Here is a 26,129-nt window from a genome sequence, read left to right as displayed (position 1 = left end):
ATTACACGCGACTGTCATACACGGCAACACTTGAGGCCGAGCGTCGCGCCGGACGCAGCGATTCGGAAAACATTAGCACACTTCACATTAAATTATACAGTATTCTAACTAGGTTTACCACATTATTAAAATGTTACTAATTTTAAACATTTATATTCATGAGTATGTCCGATTGTATTAGTCTTGGTGTTTTCCATGTATGCACGCTACAATTCATGCAGTTGATTACACAATAATAAACTATAGGGAAAGAAATTGTTAGAGCTTTTTTTATATAACAATGAAATGTTAATTCCGCGAACGCTATCGATGTACACTGGCGGGGCACCAGTATCATAGGTAAAGACGAAGTCAAGACAGTTGGCTCATTACAACGAATTTGACAATATTTATTTACGATAGTTTCTAGTGGGAACCGCGTGTAAGTAGACCTGACAGGGTATGTTACTAGCAATAGTGATTAACGCCCCCACTACTAACAATCCTTCTCCCCCAATATTAAGGTAAGGAACTTTCTAACATAAACGTAATTTTAAAATCTGCTAATTAACAAAAGTGTAAATATGCTCACGATTGTAATAATCGGATAGTCAGAAGCATTTTTCGACTGTTTTGATAAGCTCCCTTGATCGACTCTTACGACACCCACAGGAAAGAAATGGGTGGTTCATTCTATGCTTGGAGTACATAACGTATTTATAATTCATTTATTAATTATTTATTCATATTTTTTTTTAAATCACTGATATGGCAAACAAACATACGACCCAATTGATGGTAAACAGTTATCGTAGCCTATGAACGCCTGCAATACCAGGGGAAATGAAATTAAATAACGCTTGATATTGCGTATTGACCAATATTTACATGTCATTACATGTGTCTGTCATACACGATAGCACTTGAAGCCGAGAGTCGCACCCGTTAATTTCGGTCGAGTGTTAGTTACGTTCACCGTAATAACAATAATCAATAAATGCCTCTAGACACCACAGATCCTCACGACTGTACGTGGGCATATTTTAACATCCTTAGGGTTTCGTTCTTCAAAACAAAAAAAGGAACAATATTACAACTATGTATTTAAGAATTATTTATTGTCAATACACACACTGCTAATTGTTGATAAGGCATACAGAATGTATAGTTTTATGATGATATGTACCAATAAGTTTAAGAAACCCACCACTTATTTGTATCTATATAACCTTATTCGATCTCAATTGGAATATGCTGTAACCATACGGAATCCTTCCTATAAGTTTTATTTAGACACAATTGAAATGGTACAAAAATATTTCTTAGACTTTTACAGTACACATAATTTTTCTGTAACCATCTCATACGAGTATATGATCTGTTTCGAGATAAGAAAAATAAGAAGATTATGTTTCTGTATAATATTATCCAAAATAAATATGACTGTACTTCATTAACAAATCAGATAATTTACAAATATCCAGTATGTACAAAAATGAGAAATTCACGAAGACAAGAATTGTTTGCAATTAATAGATATCGTACAAATTCGTATTCGTTCACCCATAAATAGAATTTTGAAAATATATAATGATAAATTTTATAACATTATCATCCTTACAGCCGTTAAGTGTCCACTGCGAAACAAGCCTTCGTCATAAGGGGAGTTTTGCCAGTAGTTGCCATGTTTGTAGGCGGGTTGGCAACTGCAGTTAGGCTTATAGTGATGTTTAAGAGGGACACTGCAGCCCATCCCTCCACCTTCCCTTTTCAAGTTCCCTTAGTTGCCTCTTACGATACCCACGGGAAAGGAAGGGGTGGCCTAGTCTATTCAAGGACCACACGAACTGAGATTGATATATTTGCCACTAAAGCATTCATTTAAAAAAAATGGTAGCTAAACAATTAATAACCTGCTCCCTCTCTCCCGAATTTAGTAAATCAAGTACACAATTAGAAATTATAAAATAGCTATATAATTATAAAATGCATGTTGGTGGTACAATAAATCATGCTTAGATGTAAAATTATTATCATAATATAGGTATTACTGTTTATTAACTTCAATAAAGTTAAAAAATAAATTGTTTTTGTGCAAGTTTCTAAATTAACTCATCCTATCTTCATTATATCGGCAGTTAACTGTCCCAAAATAAACTCAATTTTTTTTACTATTTTAAACTACTTCAGTAGCTAACTAAAATGTTAATCTGACAATAAGATTCTTAATATTACTGCAAATTTGATTTCTGATAGAGAAAAAGTTATTTCAAAAGAAGAACTTCAGAAGCAATATACAAAGTACTTGTTGCTATACTTTTTTATAATCAATTTATATGCAACTTGTCCTATTTTTGATTCAATAATCAATTAATAATATTGAATATTACTTAACTGGTAGGTACTGAAAACTGACATCAGTTGGTACTATATTTCCGACATTGCACGCTTCGGTGTGAACGCTTCTTAATGAGATTTGAAAGCAATGTTTCCTGTTTCAAATTTTACTTTTATTTGTAGTGTTACTTTATTGAATCTATTGCGTATCTCTCATTTGTACATTAAAATGAAAACCGTATTTATTTGAACATATTGCTCTATGTGTATGCTATATTGTGTTATAAGTACATCGTTATTAACAATTTTAATATTTTGCGAATGAAAGTTTGTTTGTTCGTCAGATACCTTTTAGTATTTTAACGGCAAAACCGATCACTATCACATCTGGGATCTACGATGAAATAAAAATCCCAATTTTCGAACTCATATTTGTGTTTTCGTTCATACCGAAATCGAGTAAATAGAACTGAATATTTTGTTCGTTATAAATCCTATCATAAAAGTCCAAATATACGATATTTTAACATTCTTAATATTTTTATTATGTAATTTTAACATCAAATTTGTGTTTAGTATTTTTTTTTACTATTGAAGGGTCCCGCGATCGATTACGATCTTACCTGATAGAAAGCCATGATGTGATCTAAGATAGAGCTCGTGGACTCACGAATAGTCTATTCACATTTGCCTTAAATTGATGCCGATTAGATTTGGATGGAAAAACATAAGCAGGGAGAAGGTTCTACTCCTTGATTGATTTATTATATTTATTTATTATTTATTGAACATATAGTATTCAATTAGGTCATATCCTAACTGAACACATTTCACACTATTTATAGTACATACAGTTTCGATAACAAAGTTTTTTTATGTATTCTAAGTTAAGACTCAACATAGACGTAAACCTTATCGATTGTAATAAGAAATATGAACATCGGTTCAGGATTGTTAACGTAATCACCATAAAAAAGAAGTCGAAATAAGAAACTCTTCCTTGTGAGTTCCATATTTACAACTGAAGGCGTTCTTATGCAAAGCAAAATGTACTTCAAAATGTTAGTACATTTTGAGGGAGACTTTGTATAAAAGTCGTTTGTTTGGGCATCTCTGTCCCACTCGTGTTTTAACCGTGAAGCACTTGTTTGCATGCCTGTGTTTCGGTTTAAAGGTTAGGATAGGCCAGTGAATTTACTGGGTACAGAGGAATAACACCTGAGTCCTCAGGAATGGTAACGCATGAGGGGTATTATGGGCGAAATAATATACTCTGTTATGTTCATGGTACCGCTGAAGGCGACAGTTACCACTTTCCATCAGGTGGGCCATCAGCTTCTTTGTCATTCTAAGTTGCATAAAAAAAACTTCGATTATATAATACTAGTGATTATTATATAATAGAATTCGGCCCGAAATAAAATTTTAGAAAATGCTTATGTTACTCGCCGAAAATTATGCTTTTTATAGGTGAGTTTTCAAATTTATCTATTTTAAACGAAGAATCAAATTTCCTCTTTATTTAATTAATAGAGATAGATATAAGTTATTTAAAATGTGTCTTAATGCGGCCGACATTGAAACATCACCTTCAAACATAGGCGAAGTTCCATCAAAACCACAATACAAATAGTGACACAAAATGCACTTGTCACCACTTCAGCAAGTGGTTCCAACCAAATGACTTCGATACAGGAAACTTAATAATTATCTCTTTAAATAAATTTTGATTTAAAATAGAATTCGAATAAATACTGTACCAAGCCAAGCGGCCAGTCTGATAATAGGTAGGCTAAATTGTTCTTTTAGAGAGTAAATGAGATATAATATATGTTGATGATTGTGAGAAAGCACAACGATTTGTACCATATAGTTCTTTGTTCCTCAAGTTATTTTATTCTTCTACCTTAACAACCTACAGATGTTTCAATAATGGGCATGGTCCTTCCTCTTGTTGAGTGAGACTGTGGGCAGAAATTTAATTAGCAAACAATTATTCAACTCATAGGAATCCTATATCGAGACAAAGGGAACAAAGTAAACTACACTAGTGCAAAATAAAGTAAACAGGAAATAATAGTTTTTCTTAGTTCTAGTTAGTTTTATTTCCTTTTATTATGTATTTTTTTTTACAATTGTTACTCGAATCGATTGGGGATAGCTATCATGAATATATATATGTACGAGGTCTGTCCGGAAAGTTCGTATAAAAGTGTTCTGGAATGCGAGAAAGAGGAGTGGGGAGGCCAGGTAAGCGCAGGACCCCTTCCTTATGTCCCTAACAATGCTTCAGTTCTGGTCTGACCGCCGTGCGGTGCGAACTGGCTTGTCACGCCATCTGTGAAGTTACCTCTTAACGAAACCCCGTCGGCATGGAGCCCGCTTCCGTTGAAGAGCAGCGCGTCGTAATCAAGTTTCTCTCGAAACTCGGCAAGAATGGCCGTGAAATTTTTGCCGATCTCAGAACAGTTTATGGGGATGATGCTGTGAAGGAACCAACCGTCCACAAGTGGCTAAAAAGATTCAGAGAGGGCCGAGAAAGCGTTCAAGATGACCCACGTTCAGGACGTCCTTCCACTTCACATTCCGACGAAAACGTGGAAAGAATTCGAACTTGTGTTAATGGGGACCGTCGTTTAACGGTCAGACAGGTGGCTGAAGAGCTTAATTTGGGCAAAACCGTGGTCCACGAAATTCTAAGAAACGAACTTCAAATGAAAAAAATTTGCGCCAAGATCGTTCCGTGAGTTTTTGAGTAAAAATTCCATTACGGTGACCGAACACCCCCCTATTCGCCGGATTTGGCCCCGTGTGACTTCTTCTTGTTCCCAAAAACCAAATTGGTACTTCGGGGGCGGCATTTGGGGGACATAAATGAGATAAAAAAAGCTACGACGGGGCAGCTGAGAAACCTACAACCAGAGGACTTTCAAGGAGCCTTCTCACAGTGGAAACGGCGTTGGCACAAGTGCATTATGTCACAGGGGGAGTACTTTGAAGGGGATAAAATTGATTTACCTGAATAATTGTAAAATAAAATTTTTAAAAAACTTTTATACGTACTTTCCGGACAAACCTCGTATATCATTATTGCACTTTACAATGACGCATGGAAGGTTTGCTGTGGCTCGAACTAGGCCCTCCCGGGAAACTAGGTCAGGTCAGTGTGGCAATGACGTCAATCCTGGGTCTCGATGGCCCGCCCTTTTGTTGGGGGTGTGTGGTGGGGCGTGGCCCGGGGTGGGCCTTGCAAGAAGGGGACACGCCCTCATATAATCATAGCATCGGATTATTTTAAAGAGATTAGTAATATGACATAGTGACATATAACTGAGAATTAATTGTGGAACTAATTTAATGTATTACACCTAACAATTAATTGACATCAGGCTTGAGTGAACCCAAGACAGGGATTCACGTACTTAATCTTCACAAGAACATTGTAATGACTAGAAATTGTATATTATGTATATAAGATAATAAAGGAAGCAGTAATATTCATTACAATCGAGTTATCTGCTGGTAGACCGATCGAAAATAGATAAAAAAAGAATACAAACCTTTACTTAACTGACGATGCAAGTTAGTTTAGATCAAACATGGCATAACGGCTGAATTAGAAACAGTTTTTTATCGATTTTGTTGAAAGTTTTGCATACAAATTTAGTTCTAGTGGAATATATTCAATACTATGTATCCAAAATGGTCACTGCCATAAGGCGGATATATATTTTGTCCATCGTACCAATATAGTATGGAATGAAAAAACTTTAATAAGAAGACTAAAAAGACCGTAGCTACAAAGACGGTGATTATCTACATTAAAAGTTTGTTTTTAAAAACTTTTTGATTTGACATATGTAGGGCTTCACCTTGCTCCACAAAAGAGCTATTTCAATATAAACAGGACGACGTTTCGTAGCAATATTAAAAAACATTTTCTATTTTTCAGTAAGCTTGACAAGGAGAGAGAATGCTATTAAGCATTAAATATGTCTTTTTTACAGCCCATTATATGCGATCAATATTTTTAAATAAACAAATTACATAGAAAATATTTCAGTTCACAACACTGCAACGTGTCAACACTCAGTTTGCTTTGAAACAAACAATTTTTAGCTCCGCAAAGAGAAACGGCGGACAAAGTCATTCCAAATTTTATTTGGGACCAACATAATAGTAAATTTCATTTCAAAAACAGAATATTATATTCGCTATAATATTATATATTATAGCGAAATAGGTTTAGAATCAACTACATTAATGTGTAATAGAACCATAAAAAAGATGAACTGATAGCTTTGATCCTTTTGAAAATGCTCGAAAAGAGAGAAGAGTATTTGATAAACAATATTATTTTAATTTATTAGAAATCAACAGCCTTACAGTTAAATAACTTATTATATTATAATATATATATATTATAATTGTGACAAAGTTTATGTGGAATCAACACGGGAGTGAAAACTATCAATTCAAAAAATATTATTATCAAAATCTGTGCAGAACTTAGGAAGATATCGCATATAAAAATAAAATTAAGAACGTGCTTCCTCAGTGCATAATTATCGACCACATAGCGTATAAAACGATCTAAGTACGTGATTCCTATATGAGATTACTTGAAATCACAAGAATCGTCAGATGGTGATAAGGGTTTCACAGCCATTTAGATATTTTTATATTAAGTAGGCTTTACTCACGTATTTATCTTCATTATCGAGGCTGAGTTTCGGCTAAACAATTCGAATGATTGGAGAGAGGAGGAGGGAGGATGATAGTAATGAGGTTCAGCTCAATTGATACCAATATATCATCATCACATCAACTTTTAACTGTCCACTCCTGAACATAAGTCACCCCCTTCGGGGGGATTTCCAGTAGTTGCCACGTTTGGCATTTGCCACGGATTGGCAACCACTAAGTTTCCTCAGTCGCCTTTACGACATCCACGGGTAAGAAAGCAGGCGGCCTCCTCTATTCACACGGTCAACAATATATATGCTGTCGAATTGATCTGCTCGCATGCCCGTCCAGAAACCATAGTGAGAAATTCCTAGTAAATTCATCACTATGAGCCAAGCAGTTCAACCCTGGCGGCGTATATAATTGGACAGGCGGGGTGCACATTTCATTTATATCGGTTCAAAAGTCGAATGACCAATGTCGTGAGATCGTTTACACTGAGGACAAATAAATAAATAAGTCCATATAAACAAACAATAAAAGTGAAAACTTTGCCATAAACATGTACGACAATGTATGCATAATATACTACTATACTAATACCTTCAATCCGCGACTACGTCCGCGTGTTCTAAATATTTATTTATTAATTGATACATCTACAGTGTTACATATAGTTCGTTAAAATACAACACTTAGTACTTAAACACTAAACATGGTAATATATGCACACCAGTATTGGATGCACACAATATTGGCCATATAGTAATCAAATATATTCACTGTTTGGGATAAAAAGTATGTATTTATGGACCCAACTCCTAGCAGCAGTATTTCTGATCAAATGACACTGAAATCTCGAAAAACATTCCTTCCTGAAACGTCGACAACACACATGCAATTTCTCTGATATCGTGGGTGCCTATGGACGGCGGTAATAGTTTACTACCAGGAGAGCCGCATACTTGTTTGCTCCCTGTGTTATAAAACAAAATGTACTCCCTTCCATACACATCAAAGAAAGTCACGACCAAATTTATAGTATTAGAAAGGATAATCACATTGACAAATTTGCGAGCAATTATAGTAATTTATTAGAAGATGAATGATTGACATCATTTGTCCGTTTGTGCACAACGTAGTTAATTAATTCCACCTTAATCGTTTACATATGCACGGCTCATTATCGTTATAATCACTAATTAAGTAGCTTTTTGCCCGCCACTTTAACAGAGGGAGACTTTGTAAAAAAGACGTTTGCTCGGACACCTCTGTCCCATTCGTGTTTCTACCGCGAAGTAGTTGTATTTGCATGGCTGTGTTTCAGTTTGTAGAGTGGGATACAGCAGTAAATTTACAAGGTACAGAGGAATAACACCCGAGTGCTCGGGAATGGCAACGCGTGGGGGGTATCATGACCGAAACAGTATACTGTTATGTCCACGGTACTGTTCATGTCTATAGGCGACGGTTACCACTTTACATCAGGTGAGCCGTCAGCTTGTTTGCCATTCTAAGTAAATTAAAAAAAAACTTCCTACGAGTATATTTCAGTAGTAGTAGGAAATCAGTGAAAGAGACCACTACTAGATATGGCGCAGCGAGATGCAACTTACACCAGATTTTAAGTTAGACTTCCAGGAATGCAGCCATAAAAATCGCAATCTATTTAGTTCAGTAGTTTTTGTGTGGTATCGGAACAAAGATAAACTTAATATGAGGAAGCAGTTCAAAGTACGATAGGGCTGTTGTGCATGAAAAAGATAAAGGCCTTTAAACTTAAAAAAAAAAGTATACGGACAGATAGGCAGAAAAATATTCTAAAATATTATTGTTTTGGTCGTATTATGACCCCTTATATTATTTTTTCTAATACATCTCCCATGCACCAAGTACAAACATCGCTCCAGTTTTATTAGTACGATTATTATTATACAAATATTTTTCAACTACGTTCCTAATTTGAATTATAAACGACCTGTCTGAAGAGATGTTTACAAAAAAAGGATCACATTTCGTTAGGTTTTTTTTTGCAACAATGTTACTCGATTACGTCGTCATTTTTGCATCAAATTTCACAATTATTTGTGCAATCGATAGGATTTACTCCCGTGTCGATTCCAAATTAATTTTGTGATGAGATTGAAACAGCCGTTTTTCTTTGCAAAGCAAAATAAAAAACAATTTCGCATTCTGAAAGCAAATATTACAATGTTCTGAAATCGAATACTTATCTAAATATTAAATTTCATAACAATGTTATGAATTCTGTCTACGAAATATCACGTGGGTCTGAGTTCAAGACGCATAGTTTTTTTTCCTTTCTCTCCAGTAATCATAAAGGCATAGACAAGTGATAAGCTAATTCAGTAATAACAATGTGGTAGTACAACGTATACTTATTAATATTATACGTATAATTATACTCATAAATGTGAAAGTTTGTTTGTTACTTCTTAAGGCCTTAACAGCTTAACCAATAACTATAAAATTCTATTAATATTATAAATGAGAAAGTTTGTAATGATGGAAGAACGGATAGAAATTTGTTACAGTTTCAACGCAAAAGCTACTCAACAGATTTGCACTAATTAGCACATAGGATATTTTATGTTCTAACTCACACAGCTAGATAGGTATACACGTTTTATATGATATGGAAATGGACATAGACTACATTTATCACTGCTAGTGAACATATGCCGCTCACGTGGGCGCGAAACTATTAACAAAAGTAAATTGTCTTTCTTGCGCGAATGTAGGTATTTATCTACTACTAAGGATATGAACACAAGCGTAAAATAACTAATATAAGATGCATAATCTTCCGTAATAACGATACATATGCTGGCCAGCAAAAAAGAAAATCTTCAGGGGCTTTCACACTGATAACCCCAAAAAATGGATTAACTAATGCACAAAAGCGAACTACGCATAGTTTTTAGTCCTAGCCGGTGCTATGCTCACAGAAAGGACTCGGTACTTTAGTCCTAAACGAACGACGCGGTGGCGGCCGTACCTGCACCCTGTAGGGGGCTTCGCAAATGACCCGGTATGTTTTTAGCATATTCATACTAATATCATAGTGTAAAAACTATTCCTATTTAACTGAGCTAATATTTATAAATGGAAAATGAAATTCTTTATTCCTAAGTAAATGGTACATTACCAAAAATAATTATTAAAATCGGTTCAGAATTAGGTAACCGGTTAGAATCAAGAGGGACGTAATCGCGTACCGTAAGATAACAGTCACAAATGTATAGAAAAATTAAAATCATCCTCTTTCAGAATTTACTAAAAAAATTCGTGTGTAAATTACTTACTAACTTTGCGCATTTCCTCAATAATTTGCGACAATTAACGTACGTATGTCCTGAAATCGCTTCCCTTTCGAAAAGTATAAATTTGCGTATAAATAGTATAAGATAAATATAAGCTTGAATATTTCCCCACCGCATTATCTAATGTTAGAGATAAAAACGATAATACACTATAATCTAATCAACTATACATAAATATTATTATAACATATATAATATATACTATATTTGTGAGAGGGATATATAATATACCCATACCATTTATTTCACCTATAGTATAATCTTAATATGATATTAATATAACTAACTAACTAACTAACTTATCTATTAAAATCACTAAAAGACATATATTCATAATATATATATATATATATATATATATACATAATAAATTATATGTATGTTTATATTAGTCTAACTATATGTTTATAATAAATAAATATATTAAGTATTAATTTTTATATTCCTTCAATTCAATGATACACCGCTTATTTATTTATTGGGCAACCAATGGTTGATTGGTGGAGAACACCAATTTCACTGTGCATTATAAATTTAAATAATTATAATTGCATAATTGTTTACCACTGTTTCCCATCATTATATAATACAGCAGGCATCATACATAAAATTAAGCCGAACGTGTCGAATTTCGACAAAGGATATTTTGTTAATAGATGACGCTGTTAGCATGCATCCGTACAAAGGTATCAGACTACTTAACCGTTTCGAATTCATCCCCGTAGCATTCAGATAACCCTACATCAATTAATTAGTCGGCATTTAACGTTGTTGCATAATAGAAACGAGCTGGTTCGATAATTAGCAATAGGATATATTGCCGCTGGGAAAGGAAAATATATTAAGTGTCATTGTATGTATGTGTATATATAATACGGTGCTACAGTAATTATCACACCATTAGAATGGCTTTTTGAAATAGATATTTGACTAATTCTTTTTTGTTCTATTTCTATTTGTTAGGACAAGGTTTGTCTGAAAGAAAATTTCTGAAAAATTGTAAGGAAAGTGAAAAATTTGGTATGAAAGTGATTAATATTGTCACAATTAAAACGGTCGCTCTGTAAACGAAAATCTTAGTCTCATTTTCTTCATGAATACACCTGCACGAGGCCAGGGTAGGAAGCTAGTAAAAAATTTAAAACAATCAAAAGCTGTGAAGCGTATCCACTTCATAGAAGGTGGTAATCATCGTCTATGGACACGAACAGCACAATGGACAGCATAGAATACACTGTGACGCCCAAAGCACTCATACAGTAACTTGCGTGACTTGGCTAAATCGCGCCATTGTTTTGATTATTTTTTTAAACACTAACTGTATCTCAAGGCTTCTCCCGCATGTATCATTATATAAATTATCCTACATATTAATTTAAGATATCAATGGACCTAATTTTATTTAGATACGTTCAACCGTTTAGACGTGATTAAGTAACTAATATACAAACTTTCTCATTTGTAATATCGGTAGGATTTTGTTATACGAGTTATGTATATATCTTAAAAACTACGATATATATAGTATTATAGGCTACGGTAACCCCATTACGTTACGTACGGTTTACCATTAGACGGACCATACGCTTGTTTGCCATCACGACTATGGTTATACTACTGGTGGTCTACCATGAAATGAAATTCCGAAATTTCGGACTCAATTTCGTATTTTTGTTCGTATCAAAATCGACCCAATAAATGGAGCTTAACATTTCGTTCATCATAAATTTTATCCTAATAGTCCAGAGGAACGATATTTTAACATTTTTAATAATTTTAAACGGCATATATTATATAATTTGAACATCAAATTTCTGTTTCGTTCGTCCCCGAAATTTCGGAAAATATTTCATGGTAGGCCCGCTGTATAATAAAAATAAAACAAGCACTTTATATGAAAGTATAATCGAATCACTGCCTACTTGACGTTACAAAAGCTACATCGATAGCACTATATCCTTTTGAAAACACTGTACAATACTGTTATACAATTAGGGCAGAAAAAAACTGAATTTAAATGGCACAGATAACTCAATATCTGCCAAAGTGGCACTTTATATGTGTTCCCTTTGCAGCGTCCACATACGAATTCCATTCTCTACTTTGATTTCCGAATATCCTAGCGCGATACGTATTTAAATTATCATCAAAGGTTTCCCATTAAGCCCAAGGGGCTCTCGGATCGTACAATTAATTGAAAAGTTGACAAAATATTTTTTATGCAGCTGTTAATAAGCTAAAAAATAAATTCTAACAAACACTAGTAAACTTAAACTACTTTTTTTTATATATTTTTGATGTGTATTTATTAGTTAATACCTACTGCAAGTTTATTATATACTTTTTGCATGTTTGTTACGTGTTTTTGTAAGATTTATTAATAATAACTCCTATATTCAAAATGTTATTATTGGCTTTGTAAAGTTTCTTTGTTCTGAAACATTTTTGTGTATTATATCATACTCATAAATGAGTGTGTTTGTGAAATAATGCTCTATCTGCCTGTGAAAATTAATATATTTTAAAATTTTTTTATCATATTAATCTTTTTCTATATTCCTCTCGAACCTTATTTTTTAAATTTAAATGGAACCAACATTGAAATAGTCTATTCAATATGCCAAAAAAGCATAGAAGTCGAATTACTATAGCTATATTATAAAAAGGTGAATTTGTGGGTTTGGATGTTCGGGGTAATCTTCGTTACTATTGATCCGACTTTCAAAATTCTTTCACTGTTAGAAAGATATGTTATCTCTGGGTGCTATAGGCTTTTTATTATGGTAAGTATATATTTTAAATAATTACAATAAATGTAATTGAAATAAAAAAAAAATCTTTAATATGGCGTACACAGGTACCTGAATGGTTTGAAATAAAGGAATAAAATCTATCGCAAAAATATATACTTATAGCTTTACAAAAAAGCCTGCGACGTGATATATTTAAGTCTACTATCTCAGCCAAAAAAAAAATGGTTTTTATGCTAAAAGTAAAATAAATTTTACCAGATTAAATTTGGATACAAGTTTGACGTATACTTTACAAGTTCTTATAGAAACAAATAACTAAATCAAAATGGAAATTTCATAGTGTAAAAGTTTGCTTTTTACAGCATGTTCATTGATACAGTCGGTCAAAAGATAATGGGAAATAAAAACAATAAGCCAGTAAAATTATTGTATTGTCGTTGGTGCTGGCCGTGCGAGAATAGTAGGCAGGGCGTGGAGGTGAGAGGCACACGTGAAACATATAAATGCGCGCACATCTTTCTAGATAATTGCTAAATAGGCCGTTCATTTTAAAATCTTACAGAATATTGCAGTACTTTCACAAGCGCCAAAATACCAATCTCACTAAAATGTGTTCAACAGTTTAAAAATTACACAAACATATATTGCAGCCGTGCGAATTCAGGGCGGGTCGCTAGTATATAAGAATCTGATAACCTTATTTTTTATTTATAATTTATAAGTACATTTTGCTCCGTAAACTCATATATACTCTGAAACATGTCTTTGCGTAATAGCTGAGAACTCTACTCGCATCCCGGTGTAGACACCAACATTTCTGGGGTGGGCATGATCCACTCTCTCTCCTAATCTCCCCTCTCTCCCCTATAATACGTGTATGTCCATAAAAGAGCAATATGGAACCAAGACGGGAATAAAAATTACAAATATATTTGTGAAAGCCGATTCAGAATTCCCGATGTAATCGCATAATATTCGCAAAAAATCTAATGAATAGACAACCTGTCTTTTGAAGTCACTTAAAAATGAAATCGCTCAATAAAGCTGTCTTCTATTTCAATATTCTCCACTTAAAAATAAAATAAAAACCGATAAGTACAAAATTTGTTTAAAAGGACTTATTCGAAAGAATATATAGAAGAGTTAAAATCCCTTAAAGGTTTTCTTTTTTTAAATAAACGATATTATGGGCAAAGCTATAAACACTAACTACGTAAATAAATTTTATACATTTAATAGCTATATTCCGTTCCCCAGCATGGTGGCTGTATTTTCCGTTTCCATGGAAATTTCGGAAATCCTTTCCAAGTACTGATTGACGACCTGATTGAGGACTGACCTACTTACCGACTAAAATCAATGCTCAATTTATAACCCCACCTTATTTAGACTTTTAGATTATATATAAAATAGATAGTGTCCTCATGATTCTGGCAGTGTCCCGCCAAAAATAAGTCAACTTTTTTATCCATATGTGTGCATATGTAATAGTAGTATATGTAACCCTTTTCAGGTGAAAAGGTTTACCACAATATTACTACTCAGTATATGGGAGAAATTATATTGTAAAGAAGAAATATAAAAACGGTGAAAAAATCTTAGGAATATATTTGAAAAAGAACAAAATAAACAGAGCACAAAGATGCTTATCTTCAGTGATTGATTTATATTCAAGGATACTTACATATATAAGTATTTTACGATATAAAAATCATTAAATATAATATGTATATATATGTAATACAAATTTAAAAAATCGACTATTTGTAGGATTTTTTAATCTAATTACTTTCAACACTAAAAAAGGGTGCATTTAATAATATTTATTTTAAAAAATTGTGTCAAATTGAATCAATCACAGTCAATTTAGCTGACTAAAAATTAGCCCTGTTTTTGACACTCTATGCTCTATCTACATAAACTATGTTTAGACCTTCTTGGAAAGGATTTTAAAAATACTATTATTTTTGACTTCATATAGATAAATAATGTAGAACGACTTTCACTAGACAGTAGGGAAGGCATTTTTAATAATGGAGATTGTGGTGGTTAATTCTGACACACGACGAGCCAACTAACCTACTTTTATCTTCACTCGTACTCATAACGTAAGCGAGGTAGCTCATACATCATGACCCATTTAAAAAAAGAACCCCCACAAGACGAGTTACTGGACTCTATGGTTCAGCCGTTAATATAATTAAAAAATGTACTAGTTCCCTGGTTCGCACTTAACGATAGATGTGTGTACTATAAATACTTTGCTACAGCAGACATTTCTCCTCTAACGAAGTAGGACTAATTAATCGTTACACGGTATCCAATCATGATAAACGATCGACATAGGTAACATGTTGCAAAATATATAATAAAACTTGTTATCGATGTTTCGAGTCAAAATATAAATTATGTACCAAGAGAGACACTACAACTGCCTTTGTCCCAATTAATATCAATAGTAACACTAGTCGACCAATCCACTTGTCATTCGCATGAATATAGTCAAGTATTTTACTGAAAACGAGTACTTTTACAAAGCAAAAAAGCTATTTCAACCGTGAACACACAACACAAACGCTGAACACTTTGACAACATGTAAAATATTAAAATTTTAAAACGAGCAGTATTTTTTATTTATTTAAACGGAATCAACTTTGAGATACAACGTTTCCAATAAAACGAAGAGTATTGATATTTCATTTTTAATATTTTTGAAAAAAAAAAATAAAAAAAATAACACTCACTCGATAATGTCATTTTTACGTTCGTCATCGATTACGTAAAACGTACACTTTGCAAAAAAAAGCATCAATCGTAAAAACAGAACATTGCTGAAAGACGTGATGTTCCATAGAAACTTTAAATTGAAACTATTTGAATTTAGAACGCGGAATTACGTGTGTACCATTAAATTCGTAGAAATCAATAATTTTTTGGCAACGTAAAAGAACAGCTTTAATCGTCTTCAAATTAACATGGGATCCACACGAGAATAAAGATTGAAGAATAAAATTGTGAGAACTAGTACAAAATTGACAATGTAATCGCATAAAACTGTATTTATTGACGTCCATGTCTATTAAAAATGACATAAAAAAAATTTCAGCTAAACGAGTCTGTATATTCTCGAAAGACTAGCAATGCACTAGTGATGGTAAATGACAACTGTCGGCCATGTAAGATGATGGTAGCCACTTGCCATCAGGTGGATCAAAAGCCTGTTTGCTTCCCAATAAAAAAAAATCAATAACTCCGTCCTGTATAAATGGGACCTTGCTATCATTTATGCCCTCATGACTCACCACAATGGGAAATAGCTACTCAACTGCAATCATAACATCGCTTGACTCGTACATTCACTCTTGTAGTGGTATGTAACGTAAACATTTTAATACCTACCGGGCCTCAATTGTACTAATTTACGAATGTTTCAATCTTCCAACCAACAAAAAAGTACTTACAGACGAAACACAATCGAATCAGAAAAGTAATTGTTTAAGAGTTAGCAAGTGTTATTTTATTTTTCAACATTGCAATAAATGGGTTAAACAAATTCTCATAGAATTGTAATGGGTCATGATTATATTTATCAATAAATGGATTTTGTGTTAAAAATAGAATTACAATGTTCCTTAGTGGAAGCTACGTTCATTGTAAACAAAGAGCTACACAGCCCTACAAAAGGGATACGGCGCCCTTTGTTTACGAAAGAATTTTCCCAAATACAGTACCGGAAAGATTCTTTCGTCCAAAGTGTGAGGGGAAGACGGATCTATATTATTATGCGATTACCTCTATATTTTGTTTAGAATATTTGAATAGAATTATTGTATCAATAAGCAACTTTAATATATATATATATATATATATATATATATATATGCCACAATTGGCAGGCGGGTTAATGACCGCAGTTAGAATTTGGTGATATTTTAAAAAGGACGCTGCTGTCCATGCCACCACCATTAAGTTCCCTTAGTCACCTTTTACGAAGCCCACAGGAAATGATTATGACCGTTTTATGCCGGGACTACATGACGAAAATGTATATATAAAATGGTAAAAGAAAACCAACCGAAGGAACAGGCTGGTCTTAGAACAAAGTTCAATACATTGGATTACATACACGTAATTAAAGAAATAGATGGGAAATATAATGAATATAATAAGAAATATTATCTATGCTTCATTGATTTTACAAAAACATTCGATACTATAGAACATAACGCTATTTGGAACGCTTCGCTGGATCAAGATGTACGAGGTTTGTCCGGAAAGTACGTATAAAAGTTTTTTAAAAATTTTATTTTACAATTATTCAGGTAAATCAATTTTATCCCCTTCAAAGTACTCCCCCTGTGACATAATGCACTTGTGCCAACGCCGTTTCCACTGTGAGAAGGCTCCTTGAAAGTCCTCTGGTTGTAGGTTTCTCAGCTGCCCCGTCGTAGCTTTTTTTATCTCATTTATGTCCCCCAAATGCCGCCCCCGAAGTACCAATTTGGTTTTTGGGAACAAGAAGAAGTCACACGGGGCCAAATCCGGCGAATAGGGGGGTGTTCGATCACCGTAATGGAATTTTTACTCAAAAACTCACGGATAACAAGAGAGGTGTGGGCAGGGGCATTGTCGTGGTGAAGAATCCAACGCCCCTCTCGCGCCAATTCTGGACGAACTCGTGCCACACGAGCTTTGAGGCGTCTGAGCACATCGACGTAGAATTTTCCATCAACTGTCTGGCCTGGAGGGACGAATTCTTGATGGACAATCCCCCGAACATCGAAAAAAACAATCAACATTGTCTTGACATTTGAGCGGGATTTTCTTGATTTTTTTGTTCGTGGTTCCCCGGATGTCTTCCACTCTTTGCTTTGGGATTTTAATTCGACATCAAATTCGTAGAACCAAGACTCATCTCCAGTGATGACTCGGTTCAAAAAGTCACCATTCTCTTCGGCTTCCAACCAGTCCTCACAGCAAGCAACTCTTCGTGATTTTTGATCCGGGGACAAAAGCTTGGGAACGATCTTGGCGCAAATTTTTTTCATTTGAAGTTCGTTTCTTAGAATTTCGTGGACCACGGTTTTGCCCAAATTAAGCTCTTCAGCCACCTGTCTGACCGTTAAACGACGGTCCCCATTAACACAAGTTCGAATTCTTTCCACGTTTTCGTCGGAATGTGAAGTGGAAGGACGTCCTGAACGTGGGTCATCTTGAACGCTTTCTCGGCCCTCTCTGAATCTTTTTAGCCACTTGTGGACGGTTGGTTCCTTCACAGCATCATCCCCATAAACTGTTCTGAGATCGGCAAAAATTTCACGGCCATTCTTGCCGAGTTTCGAGAGAAACTTGATTACGACGCGCTGCTCTTCAACGGAAGCGGGCTCCATGCCGACGGGGTTTCGTTAAGAGGTAACTTCACAGATGGCGTGACAAGCCAGTTCGCACCGCACGGCGGTCAGACCAGAACTGAAGCATTGTTAGGGACATAAGGAAGGGGTCCTGCGCTTACCTGGCCTCCCCACTCCTCTTTCTCGCATTCCAGAACACTTTTATACGAACTTTCCGGACAGACCTCGTATGTCTCCTACTCTAACAAAACAATATTTTCTTACAGTAGTAAGCGGTCATAAGTTTTAAAGCAAAGTTCGTCACGCTATACATGGCATACGACCACGGCTATACTCTGAATATTACTACGAATATATATCAAATACATGGCGTGCAAGTTGTTTACATAATAAACAATAAATATTAAATAGTTTGTACATAACATATTTTTTATGTTTTAGAGCGAAATTATTCAGTAGTCGGTCCTTTTGGTTTTAGTTTTTGAATTTATTTATTATATACATTATTTGGGGGTAATAACATAGTAACATCATTTACAGATCCGTTTAAAATTATACTCAATTACCTAATCAACTATCAACACCACAATCTTAAAAAATATTTTGCTTCCTTGTAGTCGCTGTATTCGGGTAAAAATATGCAAATTTGTGCTCTTTACCTAATTTAAGATGTATTAATTATTATATTAATTTTAGCTACGTTGACGTAATTTTTTTTTAACACAGCAAGCAAACTATTGTGCAGTTCACCTGATGGTATGTAAGTGATTACCGCCGTCCTTGAGCTCCCGCAACACCGGAAGAATTGCAGACGCGCTGCCGGCGTTATAAAAAAAAATATTCTCTTTTCTACAAAATTAGAATGTAGTATCGGTTCGGAATTGCCGCAACTGTAAGTTTATTCCAAAGCGTGGTTATGCGTGGAAGAAAGTGTCTTGAAAAATATACGATGGAAGACCGCCACTCATCTAGATGGCTAGAACTATTAGCACTTGTTTCGTTCATACTATCGTCAAATCCGCTTCGAGCTTATATTAAGTAAGTAAAAAATATTAAAGTTCTTTATGATCGATATATAAATTAAATCTGGCCATATGTATATGTGGATATTATTTTGTTCTTATTGTATTTTGTTTAGTCTCTTGGAATAGTGCTGGCTACATATATCTATATGTATTACCCTCTAGAAATGACCTACTTGTCTGTCTCATTCTAACACATATTATAATGTATTTTTTTATTCAATGCAAATTCAAATGTACTCGTATCAAACTTTTTGTACGTTACTTCGTACGCGCGGATTATAAAAGTAGGAAAGCCAATAATATATATATTTTTTAGATGACGCATCAAAAAAACCTACACCAGATTTAAATAGTACCCTCAGGTACACAACTGCGAAAACCGCATTCAATTTAGTGGACAAGATTTTGCGTGATGCTTAAACAATATTATAGACAAACTAAATTTATCTAAAAATTATTATAGTGGCTCCTACATGCCTTATGGGCTTTTATTAAGACCCCTTATATTAATTTTTCTTAAATGTCTCCCGTGTACAGACATCTAGTTACAATTTTATTGTATTATAGTAAGATTTAACATATGTACAAAACATTTCGTATTTCAACGACATGTGGGCGTTCACGTTTGTAGACTTACTGAACAAATTATACTCGTTAGTTTGACATTTGAATATAGAAAGATTTTCACAGAACAGCACGTAATGTTAGAATATTATAATTATGAATACTACGTATGCATGTATGTATACTACTCCCTTTCATGCCCACGTCGTTAGAAACTACTAGCAACGAAGCACAATACAACAGTTCAAGAAAAGGAAAACTGCATATATCGAAGGAAACATACAGGCAAAGTCCTCCCTCAAAGCGCAATATGACTATTACTCGTTGCGTCACAGAAAAGGGGTAATTGCAGTTTTTAACGATTTCAATAAGGCATAAGGGTTACGTCGCCAATTTCTTTTGTAAAAATTCTTAATTTATATAATAATAAATCAATTGCCGAATATGTGTAAGCGTATCACTTCAAAATGTCTACACATATTTGGCCAATTCATTTTCTCTTGTGTTTATAATTATCACGACAAGATTTGTATGAAAAATAATTATTGAAAACTCGTATGAATAAGTGATATATAGAAAATTTTATAAGATATTTAATAATATTGTCAAAAAGCCAAAAAATTTTGTAAATTATATATAACTTTCTGAATTCGAATCCGGGACCTCATTTATGCAAAAAAAAACGTAAGTACCTAATAAAAATAAATACCTTTATAAGCCAGGTTTAACTCGCGTATACGTGCCATATTAAATTATTTTGAAACGCGAACAGTTGCATTCGGGAATAGTAACTAGCAGACAGTTGTAGTTTTAAACCCCTCGGATTGAGTTGTCGGAAGGTAAATTTCAACCTATTATTGATTAACATTGTATCATTTTTAAATATCTTAAAAAAATCAAATAACATTATTATCCCGAGGCATAACATTGTTATTTAAACTATGTATAATTAAAATACATATATTTTTTTACTATTGACGAGTGCCACGATTGATCGCAACCTCACCTGATGGAAAGTGACGCAGTGATCTAATGCAAAATTTACATGAACGAGAGTTTATAAGGAACTATCCCGACTACTATCTAAAATGCTGTTAATGCAAACTATTATTATGCTGGATGCACATGTTATGGAAAGTTTACCTCAACTATACATTAGTGTACTTATATATTCCATTTTAAATGCATATTCGTGGGGGGAAAGGGATTGTTAGTAATGGAGACTGAGAATCCCATTGCTAGCAATATACCCAACCAGATCGACCTCCTCGCGGTTCCCCCTGGAAACTATCATGATTAATTCCTGATGAATTCATCATGATGGGCTAACTGGCCTGTTTTCATTCTCATCTCTCACCCTTCACTGGTGCTCCGCAAGCGTATCCCGTTAGCGCAGGCAGGGTTACCATTCCATTTTTCCCATGAAAAAAAATATTCGTATTCTATTATGTGCACGAAAACATAAATATCACAACAAAATCTTCAAATTTATGAATATAATGAGAATATATACAGGATATTTTTTTTCTATTTACGAATGAATGAATGAGTATACTTTATTTGCATTATACAATATAGGAAGCAAAGACAATTTACAAATACAACGATACAATTGTATAAGTACAGTAAGGCGCTCTTATTGCTAAGAGCAATCTTTTCAAGATAGGATATTTTTTTTCTATTTGTATCAGTGAAACCGAATAAACGACACAAAATTTCTAGCTTCCCGCACTAAAACGATGCGTACAGCTGTTATTCGTAAGTTAATATAATTCACGACAATATATTCTGTGGCATGGATAGATTCTTAGTTTTAGGCGCCGTTAACAATTTCAATATTACCCCTGTATTGATACAACGTGAAGGGTGCACTCTCGTCGAGGGATACAATATCGCCTTTATTGAAGTATGGCTATAAGGTTTCAAGACAATTAGAAATTAGTCATAACGCAATTTAGAATTTCAATTAACTAGATGCGGAATTAGCAGTGCACAGGATTTAAAGATTTGCATGAAATTAACATAAAATGCAATGATTGTAAGTGAAAACTACATTTTTCATCTGATTATTTATCTTTTTTATTACTATTAAGGGTCCATGATCACGAAGGGATGATTATGACTAACATGAAGTTCGCGGGCCCACGAAAAACTACGTTTGTTTTTAATATTCATGTTTCGCTCATAAAAACCTGTTTCATATATATATATATATATATATATATATATATATATATATATATATATATATATATATATATATATATATATATATATATATATATATATATAAATTGTGTTCAACAAAAAATCCGACATTAAAGACACCAAATCCAGCAATTTTTAATTTAAAAACTAAACCACTTAAAAAAATTTAAGTTAAAATTTCTATGGTACCTGTTTGTAAGGATATCCTTTCAGATAAAAAAAGAATTCTTAATTGGTTTACAACTGACGGAGTTACGAGACAACAAACATAAAAAACAACCACGTTGAAAAAGTTTTTGAAGGTGGTTGAGAAAATGCGAAACACCAGATTTGATCTTTATATTTGTAGTATTTTATTTTTTGTCGCTTTACACCTTTCTATTTAATCTTCCCGCCTTAGTCAGTTAGTCAGCGTCCCTCTTAAAACATCTCTAAAACCTGACTGCTGTTGCCAACCCGCCTGCCAAGCGTAGCAACTACGGACAAAACCCTCCAAGGGGAGGCTTATGTTTAGCAGTGGATAGTTAAACGCTGATATAATGATGATGATTCAGCCTTCAAACATTATTCATTTAAAAAGAGGGAATTTTACAATTTTTTCAAAAAATATTAGAGTGATCGATGCTATATTTACATAACTTGTTCCAATATGAAACTAGAACGCTTCAAAAGGTTTTCCAAACGCACTATTTCAGTTTCATATATTCTGTTTATTTGATATTTGTATCCTTAACAAATATGAAAAATTGTAAACAACCGCGATGTAAGATTAAAACAATTTTTATTTTTTATTACCTAAATATAAAAATTTGTATTTTATAAGTTTATCCTTAAGATAGTGGCTGAAATCGAGCTGGAAAAATAAAACGATACGAGTCGTATTTTCCGTGATCTATCCAAAACTTTTGATATATTTTTTTAACATAAATTGATTTAAGACGAGTCGCTACTGAGCTTCTTGTGATTTCCCGTAAACAAGTTTGTTCTAGTTGATTTTAAAATTTCGTGTTGCGTCTGAATTTAAATAAGTTTATTATTTAATAAAGATCATTTCTACTATACTCCATACATGAACAATAGATGTGGGACAAAATAAAATCAATAAATTAAATTAAGCAGCGAACTCGTGTTTTTTAACGAAATATTCTATTATTTATGAATATGTTTATACTTAAAATTATTGGTAGTGTTTTCATAAGAAGTATTAGTTTTTCCGGCGATTTCGCCTGCGAGATCGGGAGATGTTTACTGATCGGGTTAAAAGCCTACATCGTTCTCCATTCCTTATAGTACATGCATACTGATTTCATTGTGATTGATTAAGCCATCAAGCCGCTATAAGGAAACAAACAAACTCACTTTACATTTATAATTTTAAAATTAAACCAGATTTAACAGTTTTAACAAAATGTTATGACTGGCCATATGGTTCCGGCATAGAATAGGCCACCCTTTTCTTTCTTGGGTGTCGTAAGAGGCGACTAAAGGAACTTGGCTTTACCATTATGGGCAGCAGCGTCCCTCTTAAAACATCTCTAAAAGCCTAACTACAGTTGCCAACCCGCCTGCCAAGTTTAGCAACTACTAGCAAAACTCCCCTTATGGAGAAGGCTCATGTTTAACAGTGGACAGTTAATGGCTGAAATAATGATTATTATGATACAATTTTTTTTACGTAAATTATAGGTTCTGGTAAATCCAGCAATCCAGAAACTAGTATTACAAATAAGGGTACTAAATGCGAATATTCTAGATCAATTAGTTTGAAAAGTATCTCGACTGCTTTGAGTGATCATTATCAGGATAAAACCGAACAAGTTACCAGGAATCGTATTTTCACATTATATATTGAGTTTCCCTGAAATTAATAGAAGAATCATGGATAAAATAGGTCAGTTTGTAGTCAAGTGGCCTAAGCCTGTTAAGTTTATAAAAGTTTATTTATAAAGCTTAAGAAATAAAAGAAAAACAGCGGCTTCAATAGTGACAGAACACGCCGATAAACGACAAGATGTTTCATAAACAGATTAGATACAAAATATTTATATTTAGAATACATTTTTTGCCTTATTTTCTTTTATTCGTTGTTCTGATTTATCATTATCATAATTATAGTTATATATTACATTTATGTATTTGTGTAAGTATATATACGTATAAGCACATACATATATACACACATACGTTATATATACACGTATATATTCATACACATACATATAGACGTATAAGTATTAGTAACAATATTTGCACTTATTTTAGTAGTAAATGCACCGCCTACTTAATTTTCTGCCTTCCTCATTGTTGACTGGCAGTGAACGCCATAAGTTGATAAATCCGCCATACTTATATAATTGTACATTGAAATAAATAAATAAATAAAAATAGATAAAAATCAATATCAACTTTTAATACAATTTTTTTATACTATAAGGGTGTGCAGAAAACAATGATGGGGATCGTCACAAAATAATTGTGAGATCAGTACTAAATAAACAATTTCGATTGCTAAAAAAATATCAAAATCAATTACAATTCGACGACTTAACATAGCAAAACAAATAAAGACGAATCAAGAATTCCGACCCCTGCCTTTGAAAGTCACTTAAAAACTTGATTGGTTTTTATAAAACGTAAGTCTAACAGAATATTTTTCTTAAAAAAAGTATAAGTCGAGAAACAACAAAAAATTTTTTGCATCAATACGGTGCGTTCAATAGCCATATTAATTAGGGAGGCTTAAAGCCTTGTGTCTTCTCAAGTGATTTATTTGGGAAAAATGTTCATTATTAATGGTATATACTCAGAACAACACTCCCTTAATAGACCGCTCGTATGAGAATTCAATTTCGACTCGACTTAATTTTTTCATGCTATAAATAAAACAAACAAGTAGAGAACAAAATAATATAATATAGGTATTAGATTATGTATTACCCAGAAAAAAATATTACGAAGACATTAAAATTAACAATCTGTAATAAGTGGTACTAGGAATAAGCTGACAGCGTAAGTATAGTACTCTTCGTATACTCATAGTAAAATAAAGACTTTATATTGAACAACTTCCAAAGAGGGTCTTAATAATTACCCTGTATTTTTTTATGTATGCCCCTGTTTAAAATTTCAAATTAGGGAGGCATAACACCGTAATCCTTAGAAACGGCAACGCGTGAGTACTGTGAGCGTGCCAATGTAATCTGTAATGTAATCCACGATACTGTTCATGCGATTAGGTGATATTTACCACTTTCCACCAGGTGAACCTTTAGCTTGTTTACCGTTCTAAGCTACATATAAAAAATAAAAAGTCTAAATATAAAGTCCATGTCTTTAAGAATTACTAGAGTTACAGTCCGGCTTGGCTAGAATTTTTAAATATCACCTCTTAGATTATATAGATAGAGCCTAGAGCCTCAATAACGGGTTAACTTTTTGTCAGCTAATTGTCAAATTAACTAACTCGATTTTTATTAATGTGCTATATACTTACGCATAAAATGTATCTTGACGTATTATTTAATAAATAAAATGAGTGTTTACGCATTAAAAAGATGCAGAAATTATGAAACAAAATAAATATAGAAGTTATAAAGGGATCACTCATAATTATTTATCACGCAAAATTGTATGAAAAAGGTGACCCGTTTTTCTCGAAGCATTTCTATGAAGACACTCTATCTATAAATTCTAACCTATATTACTCGTTGATAGTGTAGCTTTCTATACGTGAAAGAATTTTTAAAAGAAGCAGATGTGTATTAAATTTTTTTCCGTTCTCCTATTACAATAGTCATTGTTCACGAGCTAACTTATGAAAGCGGGTATAACTTAAGAGCAAACATAACTCTTTACTAACAACTTATATATATAACTTACTA

At 33.4% G+C, this 26,129-nt stretch overlaps 1 protein-coding gene across 2 annotated transcripts in view; it reads right to left on the bottom strand.

Moving 5' to 3' along the window:
- LOC113519577 (arf-GAP with Rho-GAP domain, ANK repeat and PH domain-containing protein 2) overlaps window positions 1-26,129 on the bottom strand; it is a 62,068-nt gene that overhangs the window by 24,045 nt on the left and 11,894 nt on the right. The gene's annotated exons all lie outside the window — the stretch shown is intronic.

The sequence above is a fragment of the Galleria mellonella genome, unplaced genomic scaffold, assembly GCF_026898425.1.
Source record: "Galleria mellonella isolate WM207_F2 unplaced genomic scaffold, CSIRO_AGI_GalMel_v1 utg28, whole genome shotgun sequence".
Classification (NCBI taxonomy): domain Eukaryota; kingdom Metazoa; phylum Arthropoda; class Insecta; order Lepidoptera; family Pyralidae; genus Galleria; species Galleria mellonella.
The sequence above is the reverse complement of the archived record's forward strand: the minus strand, read 5'-3'. Positions and strand labels throughout refer to the sequence as shown.